Source organism: Tursiops truncatus, chromosome 4 (genome assembly GCF_011762595.2).
Source record: "Tursiops truncatus isolate mTurTru1 chromosome 4, mTurTru1.mat.Y, whole genome shotgun sequence".
NCBI lineage: Eukaryota > Metazoa > Chordata > Mammalia > Artiodactyla > Delphinidae > Tursiops > Tursiops truncatus.
The window spans coordinates 94,593,136-94,617,170 of record NC_047037.1 but is presented as its reverse complement, the minus strand read 5'-3'; the positions used below and the strand labels follow the sequence as shown (position 1 = coordinate 94,617,170).

Here is a 24,035-nt window from a genome sequence, read left to right as displayed (position 1 = left end):
GCCTCCCTTGGCCCCTGCCTACATCACCCCAGTCTCTGCTTCTGTGGTTGGTCATATCACCTTCCCTTCTGTAGTCAAATTTCCCTCGTAAGGATACATGTGATTGAATTTAGAGGACACCTGGATAACCTAGGATACTCTTCTCATCTCAAGATCCTTAATTTAATCATACCTGCAACAGTCCTTTTGCCATATAACACTCACAGGATCTAGGGGTTGGGCCATGGACATCTTTTGGGGCCATTATTCACCTGCCACAGTCTCTTTCCAGCTGTGTGATCTTGGTCTGATCATCTTAACCTCCCTTTTAGAATTGGTTGTGAGGGTTAAAATAGAGGAAGGATAACATGTATCTAGGAGGCTGCCTGGTACTCAATAGATGCTCAACAGTATTCCCTTTTTGTCCCTTCATTTAATCAATAGATAAAATCTCTAATGCAGATTATGCATATAAAAGAGGAGATGAATTCAGTGTAGTCCAAGATCTGTTTCTGGAAGTGGGATTACCATCTGGTGGATGAGGTGGACACCACAAATACCCGAAATGCAGTGTTTCTCAGTCCAGTGTTTTCTAGGAGATGGGCTCCTCTCTCCAACCTCCTGAATGATGCATCTTGCATTCTGATTTTGCAAACTTGGTTACTTTCTTCATCTCGCTGCCTGGCTCCTAGTTTGCATAGATAAAAACTTCATTACTGGTAATCAAATTAATTGTCTTTTAAAATGATTATGTCCTGTGGCAATCAATTACACAAGTCTACCAGATGGCACATAAAGTGTGTGCTGAGTGGAATGATCATTATATTCAAGTCTACCCGGTTTTACAGTTCCTTTTTTTTTTTTTGGCTGCGTTGGGTCTTCGTTTATGCACGCAGGCTTTCTCTAGTTGCAGCGAGCGGGAGCTACTCTTTGGTGCGGTGCGTGGGTTTCTCATTGCAGTGGCTTTTCTTCTTGTGGCTCATGGGCTCTAGAGCGCAGTAGTTGTGGTGCACAGGCTTAGTTGCTCCGTGGCATGTGGGATCTTCCCGGACCAGGGATCTAACCTGTGTCCCCTGCATTGGCAGGCAGATTCTTAACCACTGCACCAGCAGGGAAGTCCTGTTTTACAGTTCTACTCAGCCATGGGCTTGGTCTACCTGGGAGAGGCACTTAAAAAATGTACTATTGTATTTGGCCCTATATGTTTTGCTTTCCTCCCCTTTTTATCATTCCTCTTCAACATGACCTAATGAGGATAGGTTTAGTAGAACTCAGTTTCCTCGATTGGAAATGATTCATTGATAGTCATTCTGGAAACCTTACTCTGGAAATCTCCCTTGGTGATGCCATAAATTACAGGCTGTGATCGGGCTGTCACCAAGCTGAGTAGGGCCTTCAGGAGTAGTCTTCTTAGGCAGCATAGGGTTCACAGTTTTTAAGTTTCATGCCTTCAAATGGGCAGTCTGTAGGTTTCCCACTGGTAATACCTACCACTTTGTAGGACACCACATATATAGGGTTCCAGACATTTCTGTGACCCACCAGCTCCCTGAAGGCATTTCTCCAGGGCAGAAACAGACATCCAGAAAAAAAAGTGAGAAAAGAAAGGTTGCTTTCTATTATTCCTTTCAATGATTCCCCATGCCCCCCCCCCCAGTCAAAACATTATTTCCTATCTTAAAGTCCTATGGACACTGCTACATATGGCTGCCTTTACCCTATGACGACCCTTTCTTTTTCAGGGTGTTGCTTATTTGCATTAGAGTTGCTGTCCACTGGCTCTGTAACTAGCTGGTTTATGACTGTAGCCAAGTTACTCAAAGTACCTAAATCCTATACATAGAATGAGAGAAGTGAAACTAGATAATCTGCAAAAATATTTTTGCTCAAATATTCTGTGGTTCTATGTTTTAATGATTTTGTCAGTGGAAAAGGTTAACTTTTTGCTGATAAAAAAATCCATAACAAATCTTGGGAAGGAGGAAAGGGCTGGATGGGCAGGTGGAATGACCTTGAGAGAGAGGAGAGAAGGAGACAGAGCAACTCATAGAATCTGAACTGGTGACTCTGGCCCCAAATAAGTTCTTTGGGTCATATCTCCTGTTTTTGCTTTGCTCTGAATTATTTTCCATCTTTATCAGATGGTCATTAAGAGTTCCTCAGCTCAAAAATTCTTAGATTCTCTGTTACTGCATTCTGTTTGACTTCTATGCAAGTTAGATCCCAGAGAGCACATTTGTTAGCAACAGCTTCTGTTTCTCCTGTCAGTTCTCTGTGCTTTATTTTTTGTGTGCTGCAGTACAGCAGAAATTCCTGGCAAGATCAAAATATTCTAAAGGTAGAGTTTTCAGTAGGAAATACTGTAAACACAAAACCAAGTTTTTTCAGTCATCGCTAAATGAACAAGTTCAGAATGTGTAGTTCTAGCCCTGAGCTTCTAAAGATACATCAAGGTATTGGTTTTTCCATAGCTCAATGGATACTCTGCCCAATGAGAGGTAGGGGTGTTTTCCAGCCACAAAAGCCTTAACAGATGTGCAGTTACAGATTCAGGAAAAAGCCTGCCCTGATCCCAGACTACAAGAAAACCAGAGCTGCAGGTGACTCTTCATCCACTAGATGGAGGTAGAGGAGCACAGAAAAAGATCACCTTGGGTTGTTAATGAGGTTGTGTAGAAGCTAAGGGGGAAGCTTATCTATCATTAGGTAAGATCCACAGGTAAAATTGATGAATTTCATACCTTTGAACACTAGTGGAAAACATTGGCTTGGGGTCTAAGGCTGTTGTAAGACCTTTTGATTTTATGCAAAAATTATATTCCTCCGGCATCCTCAAATAGCAGTCCCAACCTTTGTCTGATTTGGGCATTTTTCAGCTGTTTACAGCTGGATCTACTGATGGGCTTCACTTTCAGCCCACAGCAGCCCCAAGTCCCAAGGAACTCCCATGGCAGGAGGGATAGCTGCTGCCTCTGTGCAGGTGCGTTTGATCAGCGGAGTTGCAGTCATATAGTGGAGGGACTGGCACTTCCAGCTTCTCAAGGGGGATTAGTTTCTGCCTCTTACCAAGAGTCATATGGTATGGAATTCATCAAACAGGAAAAGGATTTAGATGCTGGTTCAGGCAACAAATGACAATGATACTGGAATATTGACCAAGACTAAAGTCAGCTGGTCACCCATAATTGGTAAGACACTTGAGCACTAAGTAGTATCGCAACTTCCTTCCTTTTTTCCGCCCCCCCCCCCCCCCCCCCCGCTCATTCTCCACCATTTCCTCCCATTTATGTCTCCCCCACCCTTTCTCTCTCCATCTCTCTCTCTCCATCTGTCTCTCTCTCCATCTCTCTCCACCTCTCCTTCTCTTTCTCTTCTTTTTGCTGTCCAGAACATCCTGAATCTGGAAACTGAAGCTTTGGATTCTCTTACTGTTTTTTCTCTGGTTTTACTTTGCCTAAGTTTTCACTCAGTCCCGTGTTGAACTCCACCTGGTGACGGAAGCCTTGGTACCCAATCCTCTGTCCTCTCCTGGAGGCTACAGTCTTATGAACACAAATAGCCCACCTAAATGAAACTAACACTTGTCCATATGCCTCTGCCCCTAGAATGTATCTCCTAATGTGGGCCATCGTCTGGGTCACATCTGAACCTTTTAATGAAACACAGGGCCAAATAAATACCCCTGGGAGTGGGAGGGAGAGGAGGGAGGCAGGTAGAGTCTGAGGCATAGCCTCAGGTGGGACTCTGTTTCAAAAACAACAGTATTTTTGGTGCCTTCTATTTTATTTTAAAAATGTGTGCGAAGTTTGCATTAGACTTATATGTATTCATGTTTGTTTTAATATGTTGAAGTGTATTTCATTTGTCGTTGTGCAAAATTGCTCCAGGAAGATGCATCCTGTTTATCTTGTGACTTTGAGTCCTTCTGGCCACGTGAATGGCTACGCCTCACATTTGAATTTTTCAGTTAAGCTTAGGCAGAAGTGGTAGAAAGATGGTAAGTTTTGGAGTCATACTGAACTAGGTTTATCCCAGCTCCTCCAGCTGACTCGTTGTGTCCATAGGCACAAGAAGGCCTCTCTCATCCTCATTTTTTCCCATCCATAAAAAGGAATAATTGTGACCACGTATGATTGTTGCAAAGATTAAATGTTAGAATGTGCACAAAAGGATAGTAAGTATATAAACCACTTAGTATGGAACCAGCTACAGAGTAACCACACTAATAAACATCATCATTGTTAAGAATAGGCCATATGTATACTACACTGAACCATCCATGTGTTCTCATTTGCTGCATGTAAACTTAGTCTGGTCTTTTCAATGGTGCCAAGTTAAATATGGCTTTCCATAATGCAAAGGCAACCTAGAAAATATCAGAGTTGCTTTAGTGTTGTTGCTTGTGGTTTGTGCCTCTCTGAGTAAGGCAACCTATATAAATAAAACATCGTCATTTTGGAGAAATGGAGTGGAAGTGGGGTGAGGACAGGGCTTATATGTTACTCCCATAGTTTAACTTCTTGGCTCTAGAGTGATCGGGAGACTTGGCATTTGACAGCTAGTTGATGCCATAAGCTTTTTAGGAACCTGGGCAAGACATCATTGCAAGGAAGACAGAAGAAGAGTAGCTGGCTCTGGCTACAGAACTCAGTGTTTAAGATTGGTTTCTTACCTCCTGCAATGACTACATTCCCTTTATCACCCTTTACTTCCACACAAAGCAGAGTTGGAAGCCAAATAGGGTTCAGGGACCAGCTAATTTTTCATGTTAGCTTCATTGATTTTGGAAGAGGATCTGAGAAATGGTCATCTTAAATGATCTCTTGAATGAAACTTATTAATATAGGGGAAGTAGGGAAATGTGTTTTGGCTGCAACCTGGGTCCAGTCTGTGCTGCAGTGAGTGGAGAGATACTGCCTACATCAAACACAAGTATCATCTAGGCACCTACTGAGTTTAAGGCATTGCCTTAGATTCTCTGAGGTATAAAGAAATGGAACACCCTGGCCTGGCAGTTAAGTACTTTACATGTGAGTGGGAGAAGCAGCATTTATTCACATGCAGCACTATATTTAACACAATCATTAATGTAAACTCCATATGCACAAGGAATCTCTTAATCAATTAATTCAACACACATAAAATATATACAGCATCTGAAGCACAGGGTGTGGATTTGATTGAACAAGATATGGCTCTTCTACTTAATGATCTCATATTCTAGTTGGAGGCAGACACCTACAGAGGCCTGTGATGCAACCTGTAAGAGAAGGTGCTAGCTCTGAAGGAGTCGGGGAGGCCCTAATCTGAGTGCCTGGATGGAGTCGTCTTTGGAAGGCATGCAGTTGTGGCAAGCAGAATGGATTGGAATCGTTCGGGTGCTGCTGAGGACTGGACCTGGAAATAGAAAGGAAAAGATGGCTGATAAAGCCGTTTTAAACTTTAGAATCTAAAGGAAGGCTTGCAGGTCTCTGTGACTTACTGGGAAAAGAATCTGGGGGAGAAGGAGAGGTTCATGATGATTCCAAGGCATAGCGCTGGGTACCCAGCAGAATGGTGGTGTATCATGACCACGAAAGGAGAACAAAAGAGTGCCCACTTAATTTTGGCTTTGAGAGTAAGATACATTTAGAGTTTACAGGTTAACGCTGAGATGTAATTCCTAAGTATATATTAAGGAATATATTAGTAGCCAGGGCTGTTGGAGATTTATTAATAGGTCTTTACTCTCAATATCCATTGATATTGTCTAGCATGTTTAAATTTGTAAAATTAAAGTATACTTGGGAAAGGTGATCAGAATACATTAGAAAGCAAGTTAGATTGCATTAAAGATATTTTGCAACGTGTACTAACAGAGATATAAATCAAGGAGATGTGGAAGTGCTAACTGAGTGAACTAAGAAAAGTTAAAAATAATTAATGTTCCCCAGAAGTCCTTTGTGATAGAAATCATTTATTTTCCCAAATTTTCTTGACCTTATTTCTTTTTTTTTTTACATCTTTATTGGAGTATAATTGCTTTATAATGGTGTGTTAGTTTCTGCTTTATAACAAAGTGAATCAGTTTTACATATACATATGTTCCCGTATCTCTTCCCTCTTGCGTCTCCCTCCCTCCCACCCTCCCTATCCCACCCCTCTAGGTGGTCACAAAGCACGGAGCTGATCTCCCTGTGCTATGCAGCTGCTTCCCACTAGCTATCTTATGTTTGGTAGTGTATATATGTCCATGCCACTCTCTCGCTCGTCACAGCTTACCCTTCCCCCTCCCCATATCCTCAAGTCCATTCTCTAGTAGGTCTGTGTCCTTATTCCTGTCTTACCCCTAGGTTCTTCATGACATTTTTTTTTTTTCTGTAAAGTCCATATATATGTGTTAGCATACGGTATTGCCTTTCTCTTTCTGACTTACTTCACTCTGTATGACAGACTCTAGGTCCATCCACCTCACTACAGATAGCTCAATTTCGTTTCTTTTTATGGCTGAGTAATATTCCATTGTATATATGTGCCACATCTTCTTTATCCATTCATCCGATGATGGACACTTAGGTTGTTTCCATCTCCGGGCTATTGTAAATAGAGCTGCAATGAACATTTTGGTACATGACTCTTTTTGAATTATGGTTTTCTCAGGGTATATGCCCAGTAGTGGGATTGCTGGGTCATATGGTAGTTCTATTTGTAGTTTTTTAAGGAACCTCCATACTGTTCTCCATAGTGGCTGTACCAATTCACATTCCCACCAGCAGTGCAAGAGTGTTCCCTTTTCTCCATACCCTCTCCAGCATTTATTGTTTGTAGATTTTTTGATGATGGCCATTCTGACTGGTGTGAGATGATATCTCATTGTAGTTTTGATTTGCATTTCTCTAATGATTAATGAGGTTGAGCATCCTTTCATGTGTTTGTTGGCAGTCTGTATCCCTTCTTTGGAGGAATGTCTATTTAGGTCTTCTGCCCATTTTTGGATTGGGTTTTTTGTTATTGAGCTTCATGAGCTGCTTATAAATTTTGGAGATTAATCCTTTGTCAGTTGCTTCATTTGCAAGTATTTTCTCCCATTCTGAGGCTTGTCTTTTGGTCTTGTTTATGGTTTCCTTTGCTGTGCAAAAGCTTTGAAGTTTCATGAGGTCCCATTTGTTTATTTTTGTTTTTATTTCCATTTCTCTAGGAGATGGGTCAAAAAGGATCTTGCTGTGATTTATGTCATAGAGTGTTCTGCCTATGTTTTCCTCTAAGAGTTTTATAGTGTCTGGCCTTACATTTATCTTGACCTTATTTCTTAAAAGTCTCTCAAATTAAAGTCTCCTTGCCTTTATTCATATTTCTATGATATAGTTCAGGTTTTCTTTCTTCATCTTCTAGGTTAATAGGAGACTGCTAACTTTCCTCTTTGCTTTCAGTCTCAATACCCCAGTCCATTTTCCTCACTGTCACCAGAGTGATCATTCTAAAGGACACATAACCATATCACACCATTTGTTTAAACTCATTCATGGTCTCTTCTATGGCATTTTATCACTCTCTTAGAGTCTAATATCTGCACTTTCACAGCTGACTTGGGGCATATATAGTTGTACACACGTTGATCTCCCCACACTGAGTTGTGTACTTGTTGAGGCCAGGGATAGTGTCTTATTCACTTTTGTATTTTCTGAGTCTAGCACCATATCTTTCTCATACTAGGTTGTCAATAAATATAGATTTGTTATGGACTTAATTGCGTTCCCACAAAATTCATATGCTGAAGACCTAACCTCTAATATGACTGTATCTGGAGACAGGACATTTAAGGTGGTAATTAAGGGAGTCATGTGGTTGGGGCCCTAATACAATGTGACTAGTATCCTTATAAGAACAGAAAGAGATACAGAGGTCTCTCTCTCTCTCCATGTACTCACAGATAGAAAAGGCCATGTGAGGACAGTGAGAAGCTGTTGTCTGCAAGTGAAGGAGTCTCACAAGAAACCAAGCCTGTTGGCAGCTTGATTGTGGACTTCCAGACTCCAGAACTGTGAGAAAATACATTTCTGTGGTTTAAGCCCCCAGTCCCCCAGTCTGTGGCATACTGTTAAGGCAGCCTGAGCTGACCAGTACAGGGTTGAACTGGGGAGACATGGTGCATTTTCTGTAGCAGCCACTGCCATGAAAGGTCACTATCAATCCCTCTAGGGTACTTGGTGCTGCAGATCATCTCCAGCTTTGTGTGACAAAAACAGAGCAGCAGGAAAGTGAGTCTTTGGCTGTGGACTAGAGACTGATATTAACAATTTTTTCCCCAAGAAGCAACCAAGAGAACATCCAGGTATTTTAAAACAAATGTACTCTATAAGGAGGGCTTTTAAAAACTTCTCCTGCAATCCTACTTTTCCTACACAAACTGCTGGGATGTGATGATGACCCAAGGGAAGGTGATGTTAGAGGAAAGAGCAAAAGAAGGATTGCTGGGAGTCTGAGAATGTGTCTGTATGTGTCAGGACCCACAGGGTGTTATAGGCTCACGAATCAAGCCTGTGGCATCCTGATTTTGATTTAAGATTATCCACTGGGGAGAAAATTTTGTGTTGAACTTTACTTAAACCTTCCTGAGCAAAGAGATCCTTTCGCTATGCACTGTGAGTTTCCCTACACAGCAGCACAGGACACTTGGGGGATGGATGTTTCACATAATTTACTGTGTGCTTCGACTGGACACACTTCACTGCTCTCTGCACAGCACAGCAGTATTTAGAAAGGTGCTGCTGGCAGTCTGGACTTCCGTTTTCTATTGGTTGCTGCTCCATATTTATTCTGGGAATTAAGATAGAAAGAAAATCAGAGAATTATGATGAAAAAAAAAAAAGATAAGCTGACTCACAGACAGTGAATCCTCAAACCAAAAGTTAGTGGGAAATTTCAAAGCTGAGTCTTACTTTCACAGCTGCTGTAAGTTTTTAACTTCTGCTGTGTATTTCCTCATCTAATTTATTTCATCACCTTGGTCAAATTGTGCATGTGTGTTTGTGATGGAGCTGTCCTCTATAATGATGTTGGTGAGGTAATGCTATTATGAGAATAATTCTTATTTAGATTTGCATTGTGTATAATTTTCAGAGTGCTTTCCCATCTTCTATTTGATTTGATTTACACATTGGCTATAACAGGTTTCAAGTTAATGCAAGGTCAGGAATTGTTTTATATCATTCACCTTCTGTTACACAGCCCGGCACTTTCCACATTTATTCACCAATGATTCATTCAATGGTTATGGTAGGATTTAGAGAAATAAAAGTTCTGGGCATTTTTCTGATAGAAGACCAAACATATTCCAAAGATAACGTTTTTATAAACATCTGACCTGAAGGGAACTCAGATAACTAAGAAAGCACATGGTTAATACTGGTTCTTTTGTTTCATGATTTTATCTGTTTAATTTTGCTTTAAACTTTGTCTTTGGTTGAGTTTAATCTCTCTTAGAACAACTGAATGTTATCCATAACTCAGGTAACACAAGGATGTTTGATCTCTTGTCAATTAGAAATTCTCAGAAAATTAGGATCTATGTAATTATTTCATGTGATGTATAATTGGGAAATATGGACAAAAAGAAAAATTAGCAAACGGAATCCAACAACACATTAAAAGGATCATACACCATGATCAAGTGGGATTTATCCCAGGGATGATGCATGGATTCTTCAAATATACGCAAATCAATCTATGTGATACACCATATTAACAAATTGAAGAATAAAAACCATATGATCATCTCAATAGATGCAGAAAAAGCTTTCGACAAAATTCAACACCGATTTATGAAAAAAAACTCTCCAGAAAGTGGGCATAGAGGGAACCTACCTCAACATAACAAAGGCCATATACGACAAACCCACAGCAAACATCATTCTCAATGGTGAAAAACTGAAAGCATTTCCTCTAAGATCAGGAACAAGACAAGGATGTCCACTCCCATCACTATTATTCAACATAGTTTTGGAAGTCCTAGCCAAGGCAATCAGAGAAGAAAAGAAATAAAAGGAATCCAAATTGGAAAAGAAGAAGTAAAACTGTCACCGTTTGCAGATGACATGATACTATACATAGAGAATCCTAAAGATGCTACCAGAAAACTACTAGAGCTAATCAATGAATTTGGTAAAGTTGCAGGATACAAAATTAATGCACAGAATCTCTTGCATTCCTATACACTAATGAAGAAAACTCTGAAAGAGAAATTAAGGAAACAGTCCCATTTACCATTGCAACAAAAAGAATAAAATAGCTAGGAATAAACCTACCTAGGGAGACAAAAGCCCTATACACAGAAAACTATAAGACACTGATGAAAGAAATTAAAGATGATACCAACCGATGGAGAGATATACCATGTTCTCTCTATTGATTGGAAGAATCAATATTGTAAAAATGACTGTACTACCCAAAGCAATCTACAGATTCAATGAAATCCCTATCAAATTACCAATGGCATTTTTTATGGAACTAGAACAAAAAATCTTAAAATTTGTATGGAGACACAAAAGACCCCAAATAGCCAAAGCAATCTTGAGGGAAAAAAACGGAGCTGGAGGAATCAGACTCCCTGAGTTCAGACTATATTATAAAGCTACAGTAATCAAGACAATATGGTACTGGCACAAAAACAGAAACATAGATCAATGGAACAAGATAGAAAGCCCAGAGATAAACCCACGCACCTATGGTCAACTAATCTGTGACAAAGGAAGCAAGGATATACAATGGAGAAAAGACAGTCTCTTCAATAAGTGGTGCTAGGAAAACTGGACAGCTACATGTAAAAGAATGAAATTAGAACACTCCCTAACACCATACACAAAAATAAACTCAAAATGGATTAGAGACCTAAATGTAAGACTGGACACTATAAAACTCTTAGAGGAAAACATAGGAAGACCACTCTTTGACATAAATCACAGCAAGATCTTTTTTGATCCACCTCCTAGAGTAATGGAAATAAAAACAAAAATAAACAAATGGGACCTAATGAAACTTCAAAGCTTTTGCACAGCAAAGGAAACTATAAATAAGACGAAAAGACAACCTTCAGAATGGGAGAAAATATTTGCAAACGAATCAATGGACAAAGGATTAATCTCCAAAATATATAAACAGCTCATGCAGCTCAATATTAAAAAAACAAACAACCCAATCCAAAAATGGGCAGAAGATCTAAATAGACATTTCTCCAAAGAAGACATACAGATGGCCAAGAAGCACATGAGAAGCTGCTCAACATCACTAATATTAGAGAAATGCAAATCAAAACTACAATGAGGTATCACCTCAGACCAGTTATAATGGGCATCATCAGAAAATCTAGAAACAACAAATGCTGGAGAGGGTGTGGAGAAAGGGAACCCTCTTGTACTGTTGGTGGGAATGCAAATTGATACAGCCACTATGGAGAACAGTATGGAGGTTCCTTAAAAAACTAAAAAAATAGAATTACCATATGATCCAGCAATCCCACTACTGGGCATATATCCAGAGAAAACCATAATTCAAAAAGACACATGCACCCCAATGTTCATTGCAGCACTATTTACAATAGCCAGGTCATGGAAGCAACCTAAATGCCCATCGACAGACGAATGGATAAAGAAGATGTGGCACATATATACAATGGAATGTTACTCAGCCATAAAAAGGAATGAAATTGGGTCATTTGTTGAGACGTGGATGGATCTAGAGACTGTCATCCAGAGTGAAGTAAGGCAGAAAGAGAAAAACAAATATCGTATATTAACGCATATATGTGGAACCTAGAAAAATGGTACAGATGAACTGGTTTGCAGGGCAGAAATTGAGACACAGATGTAGAGAACAAACGTAGGGACACCGAGGGGGGAAAGTGGCAGGGGGGTGGGGGTTGGGGTGTGCTGATTTGGGTGACTGGGATTGACATGTATACACTGATGTGTATAAAATTGATTACTAATAAGAACCTGCTTTATAAATAAATAAAATAAAAATTTTTTAAAAATAAGCATTAAATACTTTTTGTGGTTCACTGAATTGCAATGAATGATGGTGATGCAATCACTTTCTTTATGTAATTCCATCTTAGTTTACTGCTATTTGGTTGAAATTTAACCTATATTGAAAACTGTTCTGTTAGATAGGCTTTTACAGAGGACACCATCATCATAACTTAGCTCATCCTTGAAAGTGCAAAGTAATTTATTTTTCCATAATTTTACATATTATCTACAAGAGGAAAAGTATGGGAAAAATGCAAAAGTATACTATGAATTAGTTTACTATTGACTGTTAAAATAATATTTTATATTCTAAAACTTGTGACTCACACTGAAACAAGGAAGTAAAACAACCATTTTGGTTTATTTTATCAGCCATTAAATATATTTTGTTGCCCAGAATTTGGTTTAAAGCTAGTGGGAAAAAAAAAAACCAAAAACTATCATGAGATAATTAAATTCTATAAATCAATTAAAAATGTGATAATATCATTAGTAGGAACATGTCTATGGTGTTATAGCAATTTATGAGCTCTTCTGTAATCTGTACTTCCTGTCTCCATTAACAATGCCTACATGTATTACAAAAATATTTGACGAGAAGAGGGAAAAAAATGTCATTGTTTTTACTGCCGTTTGACCTTCCTGCTCAATTACACCTCAAGTCCAATGAGACCATGAAAGAAGCTAAAAATACCTTCGTTTGAGTAGGAGGCATCCTTAAAGGTGTGTGGATCCCAAACCGAAACAAAGGAAAAGGCCAAACAAAGCAGGCCACCGCCTGCTTCTACCAGGCGGTGGCCACCAGGTGGCAGTACACCGCAAGGAACGGGGTGGCGGGGGGGAAGATGGCTCTTGGACCCTAGCCGCCAGAACACTATCTGCTCTAAGCCAGAGACAGGGATGAAGATCTGAAAGTGTTCAAATATGTCGAATCTGGCAGAAAACCTTGGAAAGACAGCCTCTTGCCAGCTGCAAATGGTTGATTGCTGGGATTGAATCTTGCATGATTTTGAATGGAACATTGATTAGATTGCAGATCTCCTGAAGGCAGGGCCGCCCTCCTCAGAACCCAGCTGCAGCCCAGCAGGTGCTTGTGGCACAATGTGGGGCTCTTTGGGGGCCTCAACTTCCTTTCTTCTTAATCCGTACTCTCTCCTGAGGTGATGTCATTGACTCTGCAGGTTTCAATCTCACCTACACCCCTGATGGTGACCCCAGATTTAACTGCTGCCCACTCAAACACCTCCCTTTTACTATGTTTCGCAGACATTGTTGATTCCCCTGGTTCCTAACTTATCTTTAATGCCTCGTTCTTTGCAACCCACTCCTTTTACAGTGTTTGCCAGTTTACCACTTAACCAATTCCTAAACCCAGAAATCTGGGGTCATTTTAAAACTCCTCTCTCTTCCTCACTCTTGATATCCATTCAGTGTTAGGGCCTGTTGATTTTCTCTACCTCCAAGTGCTTCACTACTCTGCCCACTTTTACTGCGCCTTCATCCCAGCCCATGATCCTATGCAGGACTTCTGAAATAATCCCTGTGAATCCATTTTTGCTCCCTTCCTATCTGTTCTCTGCAGCCAGAGTGACCTCCACGTTTGCTTTTCTCCTCACCTCTGCCACTCTGTGCTCCATCTCTAGGAGCCAGTCACACTGACTCTTTTACAGCTTTTTCTTTGTTCTTTCCGACTTCAAAGCCTTGGGCCATGGCTTTACCACTGTTTGGAATGCTATTCCTCTCCTCTTTCTCTAAGTAGCATCTTATTTTTCAAACCTCGCCTCAAACATCACTTGCTCAGGAGGGTTTTCCTAACCCAGAAGGCTAGGTAAGGCCTTCCTGTTAGATTGTCTGCTGCTTCCCCTGTGTGGTCTGTGTCACAGTTGTAATCGCTCGTTCACTGTTTTCTGCTAGACTATCAGTGCTGTGAGGAAAGAGACCACAACTGTCTTATCCATCACTGTATCTTCTGTGCCTAGCACAGTGCTGGGATAGAGATGTCATTCGATGTATATTCTATGACCTCATGGATGGAAATATTTGGGAGAATTAATGAGTTAACAGACATAATTCTTTTTTAATGGTGGCCATTTTGGTAGAGTATTTTGGGTGTGTAGGGATGGTGTGGGCATTCTTCAAGAGTCTACTGTAAAGGGAGGATGTGGGGCATGTTTAGAAAACTGAATCTATATTTCTCCTGGAGTGATCTTCCTACAGTGGTCAGGGAAGTCTCACTAGTCCCTAATCCTGGGGTTGGGGAGTGGAAAGGAAAGAAAGAGAGTCTTGAGAGTGAATGTGTGGTTGGCTCACAATTTTACCTTACTAGGCTTAACGTCGTTTGTGTTAAGAATAGTAATATGATAAAGAAAGGCCCTTTGCCTCTTTTCCTGCAAGAATTTAGGGGAGGAACATACTTTATTTGGACAGTCTGGAGGAGCACCTTCTAATAGAACTGTCTGTGATAGTGGAAATAGTTTATATCTGTATATCTACTATGGTAGCCAGTACTCATATGTGACTTTTGAACACTTGAAATGTAGTAAATATAAATTAGGAACTGAATTTTTATTCTGTTTAAATGAATTTATATTTAAATGTAAACAACTAATTTATATTTAAAAATTTTTAAAGATTTTTTTGGGATGTGGACCATTTTTAAAGTCTTTATTGAATTTGTTACAATATTGCTTCTGTTTTTTTTTTTTTTTTTTTTTTTCGGTACGCAGGCCTCTCACTGTTGCGGCCTCTCCCGTTGCAGAGCACAGGCTCCGGACGCGCAGCTCAGTAGCCATGGCTCACGGGCCCAGCCGCTCCGCGGCATGTGGGATCCTCCCGGACCAGGGCACGAACCCGTGTCCCCTGCATTGGCAGGCAGACTCTCAACCACTGCGCCACCAGGGAAGCCCTGCTTCTGTTTTATGTTTTGGTTTTTTTGGCCTTGAGGCATGTGGGATCTTACCTCCCACACCAGGGATCGAACCCACATCCCCTGTATTGGAAGGTGAAGTCTTAACCACTGGACCGCCAGGGAAGTCCCTATATTTAAATTTAAATATGGCTAATGACGGCTGTGCTGGACTGCATTAGGTAGGTCGAGAGCACATGGGTTGTGCTGAGATGAAGATGGCTGAGTGCATCGAATGTTTCACAGTGGAGTGCCTTGCATTACAAAGAAGCTGAGTTATAGATTTGACATGCCTTTATTTATACTGATGCTCCCTTTCTAATAAGCATGTAAAATCATCTCTTTCCGAAGAAAAAGTAAGTTGCGGATGTTTTCTCAATAGGAAAATGTAAGGGGCTATTTTATAAGCCTGGCTTCCTCTCATTCTTAGGTTGTGCTACCATCATCACATAATTCAGTGTAATGGCTGTCATTTCCCATCAGATAAAAAGAGATGCCTCAAACCTATTCTGGAAGTCACTTTCAGAGAGCACTTGGTTGGGATATCGTCCTGCCTCCTGGGATACCAAATAGTAAGTCTTTGGAACAAAGCAGCAGCTATTCTCCTTCTAGGATCTCAGTGTCTTGTTAGTTTTGATAAAAAACCACTTGATGCTTTTATGGCATGTTTCATGACATCAAACCACTTTACAAAATTGAATTCATGTTTCTAACACTTGTTCAAGTTCACTCAGTTGGTTAGAACCGTACTTGCTTAATCCTTCTCACGCAGAGAGTACATGAAAAGTACATAACCTTTTCTTATGCGTGCGTAGTACACACAAGAAATTCAAGCCTGTGTTTATGTGGTACACCAGGGTAAATGGACAGGCTGCACATGACTGGAGGTGGCTGGCCCAGTGACTTTGAAGAATCCAGGCTCTACCCACCTCTGATGAGAGCTGAGGAAGCTGCTGACTCAACACAACTATCAGGCGTTTGTTGCACTGGAATTGGGAAGCTCTGTTGACTTGGTGCTCGTGAGGTCTAGGACAATGCTTCCTAAAATTGAATGTGCATGTGAGACACCTGGACATCACATTGAAATGCAGATTCTGATTCAGTAGTTCTGCAACTGGGCCTGAGATCCTGCATTGCTAACAAGCTCCCAAGAGATGCTAATACCGCTGGTCCACTGACTGCACTTTGAGTTGTTAGGTGCTAGGGCACAAATATGATTTACACTTTGGTTAGTTTTGCATTGAAAAGTCTTCCTCCATCACTACAAAACTTATTCTTATGTTCTGCCAATTGTGATATTTTGCTATCACCTCAGGTAAGAGCGGATAAAAACATTGATTCAAGCTCTTTTCTGGGGCTAGAAAATTAGCTCAATACACACTGATAGGTAGTTGGTGGTCATGTGTTTACCGTATCAGCTGGAGAACTGTACACAGGTTAGAGTAGCATGCTCAGAAGCAGGCAAACACAGGATTCATTAATATTCATTAATATTTCTAAGTCAGTTCACTTTTAAGCCTAAATAAATTATCTTTTAAAGAGAGGAAAAGGCCACCTCTGATGATCAAGGTGGAGCAACTCTGGACCAGGAATTAGGAGACCTGCTTTCTGGATCTAATCCTCCTGTGACTGGCTGACTTACCATAGGGATTTCATCTTTCAAACATGATCCATGCTGACTGTGGAAGAGCAAACTCTTTTACTTTTCTTCTTAACACAGGTATTTGTAATGTCATGCAAGTGTGTGAAGAGCTGCCAGCTACTTAATAGCAGCCTGCTGGGCTATAATCAGAGGAGAGGGACTACTTTGTAGAAAAAAGAATCGATTTAAAAATAACAGTAACACTAGGTTTGTGCTTCAGGGTTTTGTAGTTTCACTTACTTAAATTCCAATCTGTTAATTCCATGAGCGTAAGGGCAGTTGGCCTAGTCCCATGTACAAAGTTGGTACTTTACAAATTCTTGGTAATAGTGATAATGATGATAGAATGTATTCTGTGTCTGTAGCCTAGAGCTGGGCACACAGTAGGTGTACAATGAACAGTAGTCAACAGAAAGAATGGATCAGATGAATGGTGGCTGTGGAGCCCCTGCAGATTCCCCTTCTCTTTCAGAGCTGAGCTCCATCAGCAGGGAAGTTGCTTCATCTCCCCCTGTGATCTTACAACATTCTTACAGCAATGTGTTCATCCTCCAGGCTTTCTCTTCTTCTCCACCTCTCAGCACTTGTAAATTTACTAAAATGCTCCCTTGAGTTTTATGTGCTGGTGAGAAAGGTCTGTGTCCTTACAACCACATTCACGTGACAAATAAGCCTGGATTACTCTGGAATGTCAGGCTTTTCTTCAGCTCTCAGTAGGATCAGTAAAATTATGACCTAAAACCATAACTTTCCAGTTAATAGTACTCTCTTTATTGCTTATACAATAAAACAAACCAGAGAAAATCAAGGTCCAGCCATGCATTTGCACAGATAACTGTGAACATTTGAGTCAGCGCACGCTTGTGGACATTTAAACAAAGAGAAGTAGGAACAGAGATGATCAATGAGGCATAAGTGTGAGCTGTCCAGAGGCTCTATAATCTCAGATTTAAAAATACATTTTAGGTAGTTCTGAAGAGAAATTTCACTCTCTAGTTTTCTCTCTCTTCCTATCCCCCTCCCCTTAAATAAGAGAAGATGATTATTTTGGTAACTGATATAACTAAATTAATTAAAACATTTTTTTGTTTTAGCAGCTAAAATAGTGCTACATTTCTCCTTTTCTATTTGTTTCCACATTGATGAAACCTTGTTACAGTTGACATTAGGATGCTCTAGATTGGAAGTAGCTGCTAGATTCTAGTCAATAACATTCTCTGACAAATTCCTCAGATAATACAAAGCCAATTAATCCTAGCCTGATTAGCTTTTGACAGAAGTTTTCTAATAAAGATAACACAGCTTAAATTTATACAGCTCCTTCCCTTAAGGAATTCAGACTGATCCTCCCTTTTCTTACTAAATAATTCAGTTGCATTATCATTTCTTAAAACCTGCTCCTTCGCCTGCCTTTCCTAGCTCAGTTTACAGCTATGTGTCAACTAGGGCAACTGCGTCAGAAACTCTGGAGCTGGGCTGGTTGTGTGTTTTAACAAGAACCACAGGGAATTCTGATACCTGCTGTGTTCTGACGTTTGAGAAGCATGCTTTGCACCATCACTACCTACTAGATTGCCTAAGCAGAAGCATGGAAGGAATTCTTTCTAATTCCTTTCCCTTATGTCCCACATTAAATTCATTTGCTCACATCTCAGACATGGCTCTCAAAAATCCCTTGTTTCCATCTATTTCCACATTCACTGCCTTAAGTCAAATCTTCCTAATTTTTCTCCTGGTCCATAGCAGTGACCTCCAATCAGGCACCTCTGCTTCCTTTCTCATCCTTCCTGTCCAATCTCCATACTGCGACTAGAGTAACTGTAAAACATGTGGGGTGGCGCCCCTCATGGCAAGTCCCTTAGGGCACTGTGGGTCCATGCTTGTGGGCATAAAGATCCCTTTTCCACTGACTCTTCCTAACCTTGCCAGTCTCCTTTTGATATCCCCTCAGTCCTTCCCTTCACTTGTATCCCAGGTTCTAATCACTATGGGCCACTTCAGATTTCTCAAACACAATGAGTTCTTTTATTTGTCGTGCATTTTCATGTTGTTCGTTCTGCCTCACTTTTTAAAAAAGTCTACTTGACATACTCCTAATGACTCTTCAAGATCCATTTCACAGGTCACCTTCTTCCTGGGACTTTATATCACTCCCTCCCTTTCCATTTTTCTCAGCATAATTAATTCCTTCTTATCTGTATTCCCAAGGGACCGTGTACATGGTTCTATTATAACACTTATCATGGAATTTATGAATGTATGTGTCTGCTGTCTTCAAGAGTTTAAAATCTCTGAGAGTAAGGATCAGTTTTATTCATCTTTGCATATGCTGTTCTTGGCACTTAATAAAATACTCTATAATTGTGTGTTGAATTGGATGGCTCAAACCTTGTCTTTTTTTTTCCCTTTAAAATGTGAGGCAGGAACAGCCACATCTGTATTATAGAAGGGAAAGTTCTTGCCCCAGAGCCACAAGCAGGCCAGGCAGTGGCCTCAGGAGGAGCAGGTTGTGGGCTGTAGGCGGTGCTGAAAACCGGACTTCGGCGCTGAGGCAAGTGCAGCTCTATCCCCTCCCCTGAGGTCATCTGTGTTGTCTCCCACCCCATGCCTATGAGCTCCTTGAGGGCAAGGATCATGTCTCTTTTATCTTTGTCTCCCCATATCCTAGTAGCAATAGCTTTCCATTGTTGCTATAACAGATAACCACAAGCTTACTGGCTTAAAACAACACAAATTTATTACTTTATAGTTCTGGAGATCTGAAGCCTAAAATTCAACTAACTAGGTTACAGTTAGGTGTTGGCAGGGCTGCATTCCTTTTTGGATGCTCAAGGGAAGACTCCGCATTCTTTTCTTTTCAAGATTCCAGAGGCTGCCCACATTCCTTAGCTTGTGGTTTCCTTCCATCTTTTTTTTTTTTTTTTTTTTGATTTGATTTATTTTCGGCTGTGTTGGGTCTTCCTTGCTGCGCGCAGGGCTTTCTCTAGTTGTGGCGAGCAGGGGCTACTCTACATTGCGGTGCGCGGGCTTCTCATTGCAGTGGCTTGTCTTGTTGCAGAGCACAGGCTCTAGGCACTCAGGCTTCAGTAGTTGTGGCACGCGGGCTCAGTAGTTGTGGCTCGCGGGCTTAGTTGCCCCGCGGCATGTGGGATCTTCCCAGACCAGGGATCGAAACTGTGTCCCCTGCATTGGCAGGTGGATTCTTAACCACAGCGCCACCAGGGAAGTCCCTCCTTCCATCTTGAAAGCCAGCAGTGGCTGGTTTAGTCTTTCTCACATGGCATCACTCTGACACTCTCTCTTCTGCCTCCCTTTTCCATTTATAAGAAGCTTTGTGATTATATTGGCTCTACCCAGATAATTCAGGATAATCTTTCCATCTTCAGGTCAGCTGATTTACAAACTTAATTCCATCTGCAACCTAAATTCTCCTTTGTCATATGACCAAACATATTCATAGGCTCTGAAAATAAGGACCTGGACATCTTTTTGGTGTGTGTATGTGTGTGTGTGTGGCATTATTCTGCTAATCACACTAGCATAGTGTCTGGCTCATATTAGGAGATAAATACAATTTGCAGAATGAATGGACAGGATCTCTTGTGAGCGTGGCTGGCTTGAAGTCTCAGGGCTGTCAGAACAACTGTGAAAGCAGTGGTGATTGGGAAGTGGTGAGGGAGAAATTCCCTGGTAAGAGTGGAGTGCTTCAGCTACAGGGCCTGATGGTTGATTTTGCTGTTGGGTGACCTCCAGCAAATCCTACCTCCCAGAGTTCACAGATTTATGTAATACTCTACCCTTGACTGTGGGCAGGACCTGCGATTGCTTCTAAGCAATAAAATATGGCAAAGATGATGAGATATCACCCTTGTGATTAGGTTATTTATATGGCAAGGTGGTAGGCTGTCATTCCCATGAGTATCTTACAGTATATGACTTTGTTCTCAGCAGACTAGAGCTGGAGACTCTTCTTGTGAGCTTGATGAAGTAAATAGACATGTTGGAGAAGTCCATATTGCAGGTGGCCTCTAGAAATGGCAGGTAGCCTCCAGGACCTGAGGGTGACCTCCAGCCAATAGCTAGCAAAAAGCCAGGGCCCTTGGTAATACAGCCAAAAGGAAATGAATGCTGTCAACAACTTGAATTAATTTGGAAGCAGATTCTTCCTCAGTTGAGCTTTCAGATGGGAATGCAGCCCAGCCAACACCTTAATTTCAGTCTGTAAAACCCTAAGCTGAGGACCCAATTAAGCTGCATCCAGACTCCTGAGCTACAGAAAACTTGAAGTAATATAGATGTGTGGTTTTAAGCTGGTAAGTTTGTTTTAATTTGTAAATAGCAATAGAAAACTCCTGCAGGCAGTTTGGGAATCATGTGAGAGATGGAGATGGAGCTGTTCTGCCCATGCTTGTGGGGAAAGAGTTCCTGACTGTAGGATTACCTCTACTTTACAGCTGAAAAAAATGAGAAAGAGCAAGTTGTAACTCATTACTCTTTATCCAATGGTCAGTGAGAAATATAGAAAGAGAGTGTCTTATTCTGACTTATGCTGGGCTTCCTCCCAGCCTTTCTGGAGGCCATAGGTTGGCATTGAAATTCATAGCAGGGGACTTTGCTTCATGTATTCTCACAGGAGTGCTCTGAAAGAAGGCTTCTTGAGGGCTTCTTGTGCTTTTGTTTTCTTTCAGACAGAATCACAGAGAGGTACCACTTGTCTAAAATCATAGTACTGATTCAGGTTAATATCTGGGCATGAATGAATAACACTTATTAAGCTTATCAGTTAAGTTCTTAAAAGCTGGACTTAACTGAATATAATATTTAACATCCCTGTCCTGTAGTTATAAAGATCAGTCAAAACTGAGCTTGGATTTTTTTCTTTTTAATTAATTAATTAATTTATTTATTTTTGGCTGTGTTGGGTCTTTGTTTCTGTGTGAGGGCTTTCTCTAGTTGCGGCAAGCGGGGGGCCACTCTTCATCGCGGTGTGTGGTCCTCTCACTATTGCGGCCTCTCTTGTTGTGGAGCACAGGCTCCAGACACGCAGGCTCAGTAGTTGTGGCTCACGGGCCTAGTTGCTCCACGGCATGTGGGATCTTCCCAGACCAGGGCTCGAACCCGTGTCCCCTGCATTGGCAGGCAGATTCTCAACCACTGTGCCACCAGGGAAGCCCCTCAGCTTGGATTTTTTAAAAAAATCTTATTTGAAGAGGCTATTTTAAATTCATCAATAATATTTAAATGACAGATTTTTGTACATGTAAGTGGCTTTAATATCTCTTCCCTACTAGCCACTTTCCTCATCTCATAGATGGGATTATTGAGTGTGAAAAGATTAAGTGAATTGTCCCATGTGATAACACAGCTAATTCTCACTAAAATCCAGTTTCCAAGCTCAGGGTTTCATATTGTTTTCACATATAAACTCTAGAATCAGAATTTATGGAAGACAGTAACAGTCTTATAGCTAAGTCCATACTTCTGCTTTAAACAGAACCAAATATACCCGAAGCATCCCAGACATGTAAAGATCTCTTTTTACAAAGAATTCCAAAGGAGGTGATATGATTGTTTGGTGCCTCAGCTTTAATTTCAATTGATACCTGCTGACATCTTGAGTAATAATTATCTCTATCTTTCTGGGTTAGGTATTGGTTACGGTCAGAAGTGTGGTGCTAGTTTTCACAGGCCTGTGGACTTTCGTTTTGGACTGAGGGACAAAGCACAAGGGGCTTGGGGTCACATCATCTTTGCCCTGGGTTGGGACACCAGGTAGGGATTTGGAGCAGAGGTAAAATTGGCACTTGTGTTTGAGAATCAAGGCAGGTTTGACGTGGGCTTCCTCTATGACAGCACGAAGAATGTAAGTGTAGTGCATGGATTAAGAGCTGCTAGTTTGCTTGATGCTGGCTCAGAAAAGTATGTTTAGCTCCTTCCAGAGCTGAATAAGGAATCATAGAATGTTAGAGCTGGAAGGCACTTTGGAGTTTACCTTGTTCAACCTGACATTTTACATTAATGGACCGAGATGACTTGCCCAAGAACATATAGCTAATTAGTTCAGGCTTAGAACTTGGAAGCTCCTAAGTGTCATAACTATCATTTGTTTATTTGTTTTTGTTTATTTTGTACCTCTACTACTTCTGTGTTTTAGATCTACCCCACTCAGTTATTGACACAACAGACACGCACACATACATGCACACATGCACACATCTTTGCTTCCCTGCAAAATTACTGGAGTTGATGGTGGTGCTGTTAGCCAAGGTCCAAGTATACAAAAATGCTTTGAATGCTTCTTACAGAGGGAGTGTGATACAATAGAAAGATCACTGAATTTGGAGTTAGAAGACCAGGACTTGCCTTCAAGTTCTCACAAACGCATAAATATAGGGGACTCACCTTTTCTGAGCCTTGGTGTCCTCATCTGTAAAATGCAGATAGAGAGTTAAAGGTGAGAACAGTGGGTGAATGGCTTGGGAGCCACTCAGGGTGAGGCTGGGACAGTGGGGTCCAGTGATTATGTTGCTGGGAGTTTGGCCACCTTGAGAGCTGCCTGTGAAAGTGCTTTGTATACTCCAGTGCTCCACAAATGTACTGTAGTAATGTTACTCCCATGTACTGGGCACTATGGTGAAATCAGGACAAATATTGCCCGAGATATAGTCCTTGCCTCCAATAAAGTTATACTAAAGTTATAACCTTGGAGTATAAGAGAGCAGAATATGCTGAATGGCCAATGAACAGTGAGGACAAATACTTAGAAGTGAGATGACTATGAAATGCAGCAACTGGGGGAGACTAAGAGGAGCTACAATTTGGACGGGGTCATGAAGGAAATGTAGCAGACAGGAGGGGACCATCTTAACAGGTGGAACACATTGAGCCAACACATGGAAAAGCTCAAGGAGTGGTGAATATACAGAAGAGGAAATGTGTAGAAAAATATTTACAAGATTAGGATTAAGTCATGGTGGATTTTTACATCTAAGCCTCCTATTTTATTATGCAGGCAATAGGGAGCTGCAGGTGGCTTTGGAGCAGGATTACCTTGTCCAAAGTGGTGGTTTAGGAATGTCCCTTTTGCAAGGGTGTAGGTTGGTTAAAGGTAGGGAGTACAGGCAGAGAGAGCTGCTTATTCTTTTCTCTTCCTCAGCACGTCAGGGGCCTTTGTGCTGCTGATCTTTGATAATGACTCTTAGAGAAAGGTTGATATTATACCAGCCTCCATTTGGAAATGATTTCTGAAATGCCTCTACCTCCCACCCCTGCATAGGCCTGTGAGCCCTGCTCCTTACCAAACTGCACAAAACCATAAGGCTGATTGCCTTGTCTTAGTTTGGGGCCAAATGACTTTAATGACTAGCAATCATAGCACAGATGACCGACAAACAAAAAGATCTTTTTTTTCCTTCAAAGTACAAGGAGAATCTTGAATCCTCATAAGAGAAAAGCGACCTATTGACGTCACTGAATCCATTCCTAACAGAGTAGATGTTTTTAC

The 24,035-nt window shown here is 41.0% G+C and overlaps 1 protein-coding gene across 1 annotated transcript in view; it reads left to right on the top strand.

Moving 5' to 3' along the window:
- The window catches only part of ZPLD1 (zona pellucida like domain containing 1), a 289,906-nt gene that overhangs the window by 38,550 nt on the left and 227,321 nt on the right, over nt 1-24,035 (top strand). The window contains exon 3 of the mRNA XM_073804283.1: nt 7,889-7,999. The gene's annotated coding sequence lies outside the window, so the exon portion shown is untranslated. The remainder of the gene's footprint in view (nt 1-7,888; nt 8,000-24,035) is intronic.